The 6,000-nt window shown below is 47.6% G+C and overlaps 1 long non-coding RNA gene across 1 annotated transcript in view; it reads right to left on the bottom strand.

The window, feature by feature from the left end:
• Positions 1-578: 578 nt before the first annotated feature.
• The window catches only part of LOC140083599 (uncharacterized), a 61,543-nt gene continuing 56,121 nt past the window's right edge, over positions 579-6,000 (bottom strand). The window contains exons 3-5 of the long non-coding RNA XR_011849944.1: positions 1,869-2,225; positions 1,274-1,484; positions 579-825 (exon numbers count right to left, since the gene is read on the bottom strand). This is a non-coding gene — a long non-coding RNA (uncharacterized lncRNA). The remainder of the gene's footprint in view (positions 826-1,273; positions 1,485-1,868; positions 2,226-6,000) is intronic.

Genomic DNA, 6,000 nt, shown 5'->3' with positions numbered 1-6,000 from the left:
TATAGATCAGATTATATAGTCATAGCTTCTCCATGGATATAGAAGATACAATGTAGCCTTAAGACCTCTATTTGTGAATATAGATAATACCATCACCCATTAAACGTTTCCATGAATATAGGTGACTTTTTAAATATAGGTACAAGCAGTCTTCATGTTCTTTCTAGTGCATAGTCAGACAGAAAACTGGTGCAAACACTTTAATAAATGTGGCCCAATATTTTGGAGGGTCCATCACAAATCCCCGATCTCAGTCCTATGGAACAGGTATGGGCAAAGCTGAAAGGGCCGGAGCGGGCTAGAGGCTACAAACACGGCTCAGCTGCACCATCTCCATCCGACTATTGTGAGAGGCTTGTGCAAGGATCCAAAAGATTTGACCCAAGTCGTACAGTGTAAGGACAACGGGACCAAATACTAATGAAATGTATGGAAACCTTAGACTTTGCAGAAAGTAATAAAAATCACTTCTCTCTCATTATTCTGGCATTTGACAAATATAAATACTTTTGGTACTAATTGACCCAAAAAGGGAGAGTGAGGAAAACTTCCTTGTCTCTTTATGTACTACATGGCCTCAGCTGTATACATAGTTCTGGTGCTGGTGGTCACTCGGGATCATGATATGATGCAGCCTCGGATAGGGGTGACTGTACTGGAGAGGCTCCTTTAAATCCTGCAGCAGCCATTGATCCTGATGTTTGCAGGTAATGAGTCCAGTCTGTGAAACTCTAGTAAATCAAACAATCTTCTTCAGTCTTGTGTGAATGTTTCTGATTTAAGTTCTTTGATGCCAGGCCAGGATGAGCTGTGATGCGTTTGGACCTGTAATTAGAGGAGAAAGGGCTTGTACTTGGTGCATCTTCAGTGAGGATAAGACGAGCATTGAGACTCTTTAGCTTCATCAGTCAATAAATCCCGGGAAGTATGCAGACACATTTTACATTGTCTCTTAGCTACCTTGTAAGGAAGCCCCCTTACCATCAAGCATGACTTTCAGGAAGCCTAATGACATGATGCAGGAGAAGAGCCAAACCAGTATTTCTATTACAGAGGGAGGGAACAGATACACGACTGTAGACATGGCTGTTTCCATGTCTTTTCATCTCTTCAGTACAGTGTAGGAAACTGACTTAGCTGAGTGAGAGGGTTTTGGAGACCTCAATAAATCCCAGCATGCTTTGCTATTTGTCTTGAAAAACACTGATTCTAGGGTAAGGGCCTTGTTCACATGATTGACTCATTGTCATTAAGCATTATCAATGAACTTTACCTTCATAAACTTTAACTTTACAGGTAAATCAGTGGGTATGGACATACTGAGGATGCTCCTGGTGTTCACCCTGTTGCATCCTTTTGGCTTAATTCTGTCGATAATGAAACTTGGCCCAGGTGGGTCAATATACATTGGAGCGGGTCTTTGAGGGAAGTTCAGGTGGACTTTGAGTGTAGTCGATCCAGGCCAGGCAGCACAGGTTCAAGTTCTGGAGATCAAACCCAAAAGTCAAGGACACAGAAACACCTTTGTGGGACTAGGAAAACTAGATATTGAAATTGTAGAGTAATTCTCCAGTGGAGACCTGGGGCCCTCTGTCCCATGAGAAGTGAGTAGTACATGTGTGTATGTTCTATCCGAGTGTGCAGAAGACCTGCACTGCTGTGGGAAGGACAAGGAACAATGTGGCGGTGACTACACGTGACCACCAGGAGGAAACCAGATGCCAGTCTTACACCTGGGGCTCCTACACCTGTCAATTGTCCAGCACGATGACACCTTTATTATATTGAGGAGTCCTGACTATGAGAGTCCACCAGTTGTTAGTCAATGGTCAACACCCTGGCCCAAAGTTACTCTAGATGGAACTCACCTCAATGATGGGTTCCTTCAAGCAATTACTTAATGATTTGCTTCTCAAATTGATAACTCATCTGTGGTGACCCTTTAATACTCTCCTAATTATGGATCAACTTCTACTTTTCGGAATAATGGGTTTGTCGCACCTTGTCCCATCTCACCATCTTCTTCCTGCATTCGTTGCCAGAGTTTGTTTTGTTGAATTCCGTCACTGAGTGTCACCTCCAGGGATAAAGTTCACCACGATGTAACACATGTTCACTGAAAGTTCATGAACTTGAGATGAAACACACCGCTCCGTCTTGATGACAGTTCAGACCCACATTACAGGCCGTGCAGGAAGGAATGAAGAGAAGTCAGTTTATGTTATCTGAAAATGGAAAATCCCAGTTATTATAAACAAACCAAGTTACCTCAAAATGTCTCTCAAAAGCCATTTCTCCCTTCTCCTCTGCAAAGAAGTCTGATTGCTGATGGCAGAACTGTTAGGATCATACAGGACCAAAAGTTAACCCCTCAACCTGAGCTTCATCCACTCTATGGGATTTCCAATGACTCCGTTCAATCCCTTTAAAGGGCTATCGTCACGTCCTATAGATGCCCCTACCACCCGATCTACCTTTATATTGTAGATCCACGGTGGTAGGTTTCCTTTGAGGGCAATTTTGCAGCCGTTTTTCATGATTGTTTGAGGTTCCTTAAAATGGAAAATAAAAAGATAAAAATTTCTTACAACTATCAGTGTGTGATTATTAAGACACTGGAAATTGGGAGAAAAGAATCTAGAGAATGTAGCACACCCAAACCTTAAACCAATGGCCTTGACATCTTCTGGTAAAATCAATAGTTTTTCTGTGAACAATAGATGTAATGGTAAAACCTCCTCTGCTCTAGGTGTAGAGGATGTCCCCTGTCTATGGTGATGGTAGAACCTCCTCTCCTCTAGGTGTAGAGGATGCCCTCTGTCTATGGTGATGGTAGAACCTCCTCTCCTCTAGGTGTAGAGGATGCCCCCTGTCTATGGTGATGGTAGAACCTCCTCTCCTCTAGGTGTAGAGGATGCCCCCTGTCTATGGTGATGGTAGAACCGCCTCTCCTCTAGGTGTAGATGATGGCCCCTGTCTATGGTGATGGTAGATCCTCCTTTTCTCTAGGTGTAGAGGATGCCCCCTGTCTATAGTGATGGTAGAACCTCCTCCCCTCTAGGTGTAGAGGATGCCCCCTGTATATGATGATGGTAGAACCTCCTCTCCTCTAGGTATAGAGGATGCCCCCTGTCTATGGTGATGGTAGAACCTCCTCCCCTCTAGGTGTAGAGGATGCCCCCCTGTCTATGGTGATGGTAAAACCTCCTCTCCTCTAGGTGTAGAGGATGCCCCCTGTCTATGGTGATGGTAGAACCTCCTCTCCTCTAGGTGTAGAGGATGCCCCCTGTCTATGGTGATGGTAGAACCTCCTCTCCTCTAGGTGTAGAGGATGTCCCCTATCTATGGTATGGTATAACCTCCTCTCCTCTAGGTGTAGAGGATGTCCCCTGTCTATGGTGATGTTAGAACCTCCTCTCCTCTAGGTGTAGAGGATGCCTCCTGTCTATGGTGATGGTAGAACCTCCTCTCTTCGAGGTGTAGAGGATGCCTCCTGTCTATGGTGATGGTAGAACCTCCTCTCCTCTAGGTGTAGAGGATGCACCCTGTCTATGGTGATGGTAGAACCTCCTCTCCTCTAGGTGTAGATATTGCCTCCTGTCTATGGTGATGGTAGAACCTCCTCTCCTCGAGGTGTAGAGGATGCCTCCTGTCTATGGTGATGGTAGAACTTCCTCTCCTCTAGGTGTAGAGGATGCCTCCTGTCTATGGTGATGGTAGAACCACCTCTCCTTTAGGTGTAGAGGATGCCCCCTGTCTATGGTGATGGTAGAACCCCTTCTCCTCAAGGTGTAGACAATGCCCCCTGTCTATGGTGATGGTAGAACCTCCTTTCCTCTAGTTGTAGAGGATGCCCCCTGTCTATGGTGATGAAAGAACCTCCTCTCCTCTAGGTGTAGAGGATGCCCCTGTCTATTGTGATGTTAGAAACTTCTCTCCTCTAGGTGTAGAGGATGCCCCTGTCTATGTTGATGGTAGAACCTCCTCTCCTCTAGGTGTAGAGGATGCCCCCTGTCTATGGTGATGGTAGAGCCTCCACTCCTCTAGGTGTAGAGGATGCTCCCTGTCTATGGTGATGGTAGAACCTCCTCTCTAGGTGTAGAGGATGCCTCCTGTCTATGGTGATGGTAGAACCTCCTCTCCTCTAGGTGTAGAGGATGCACCCTGTCTATGGTGATGGTAGAACCTCCTCTCCTCTAGGTGTAGAGATTGCCTCCTGTCTATGTTGATGGTAGAAACTCCTCTCCTCTAGGTGTAGAGGATGCCCCTGTCTATGTTGATGGTTGAACCTCCTCTCCTCTAGGTGTAGAGGATGCCCCTGTCTATGGTGATGGTAGAACCTCCTCTCCTCTAGGTGTAGAGCATGCCCCCTGTCTATGGTGATGGTAGAACCTCCTCTCCTCTAGGTGAAGAGGATGCCCCCTTTCTATGGTGATGGTAGATCCTCCTCTCCTCTAGGTGTAGAGGATGCCCCCTGTCTATGGTGATGGTAGAACCACCTCTCCTTTAGGTGTAGAAGATGCTCCCTGTCTATGGTGATGATAGAACCTCCTCTCCTCTAGGTGTAGAGGATGTCCCCTGTCTATGGTGATGGTAGAACTTCCTTTCCTCTAGTTGTAGAGGATGTCCCCTGTCTATGGTGATGGAAGAACCTCCTCTCCTCTAGGTGTAGAGGATGCCCCTGTCTATGGTGATGGTAGAACCTCCTCTCCTCTAGGTGTAGAGGATGCCCTGTCTATGTTGATGGTTGAACCTCCTCTCCTCTAGGTGTAGAGGATGCCCCCTGTCTATGGTGATGGTAGAGCCTCCTCACCTCTAGGTGTAGAGGATGCTCCCTGTCTATGGTGATGGTAGAACCTCCTCTCCTCTAGGTGTAGAGGATGCCCCCTGTCTATGGTGATGGTAGAACCTCCTCTCCTCTAGGTGTAGAGGATGCCTCCTGTCTATGGTGATGGTAGAACCTCCTCTCCTCTAGGTGCAGAGGATGCCTCCTGTCTATGGTGATGGTATAACCTCCTCTCCTCTAGGTGTAGAGGATGCCCCCTGTCTATCGTGATGGTAGAACCCCTTCTCCTCTAGGTGTAGAGGATGCCCCCTGTCTATGGTGATGGTAGAACCCCCTCTCCTCTAGGTGTAGAGGATGCCCCCTGTCTATGGTGATGGTAGAACCCCCTCTCCTCTAGGTGTAGAGGATGCTCCCTGTCTATGGTGATGGTAGAACCCCCTCTCCTCTAGGTGTAGAGGATGCCCCCTGTCTATCGTGATGGTAGAACCCCCTCTCCTCTAGGTGTAGAGGATGCCCCCTGTCTATGTTGATGATAGAACCTCCTCTCCTCTAGGTGTAGAGGATTCCCCCTGTCTATGGTGATGGTAGAACCTCCTCTCCTCTAGAGGATGCCCCCTGTCTATGGTGATGGTAGAACCTCCTTTCCTCTAGGTGTAGAGGATTCCCCCTGTCTATGGTGATGGTAGAACCTCCTCTCCTCTAGGTGTAGAGGATGCCCCCTGTCTATGGTGATGGTAGAACCACCTCCCCTCTAGGTGTAGAGGATGCCCCCTGTCTATGTTGATGATAGAACCGCCTCTCCTCTAGGTGTAGAGGATGCCCCCTGTCTATGGTGATGGTAGGACCTCCTCTCCTCTAGAGGATGCCCCCTGTCTATGGTGATGGTAGAACCTCCTTTCCTCTAGGTGTAGAGGATGCCCCCTGTCTATGGTGATGGTAGAACCTCCTCTCCTCTAGGTGTAGAGGATGCCCCCTGTCTATGGCAATGGTAGAACCTCCTCTCCTCTAGGTGTAGAGGATGCCCCCTGTCTATGGTGATGGTAGAACCTCCTCTCCTCTAGGTGTAGAGGATTCCCCCTGTCTATGGTGATGGTAGAACCTCCTCTCCTCTAGGTGTAGAGGAAGCCCCCTGTCTATCGTGATAGTAGAAACCCCTCTCCTCTAGGTGTAGAGGATGCCCCCTGTCTATGGTGATGGTAGAACCTCCTCTCCTC

Source organism: Engystomops pustulosus, chromosome 1 (assembly GCF_040894005.1).
Source record: "Engystomops pustulosus chromosome 1, aEngPut4.maternal, whole genome shotgun sequence".
NCBI classification, from domain to species: Eukaryota; Metazoa; Chordata; class Amphibia; order Anura; family Leptodactylidae; genus Engystomops; species Engystomops pustulosus.
This window is presented reverse-complemented; position numbering and strand designations above follow the sequence as displayed.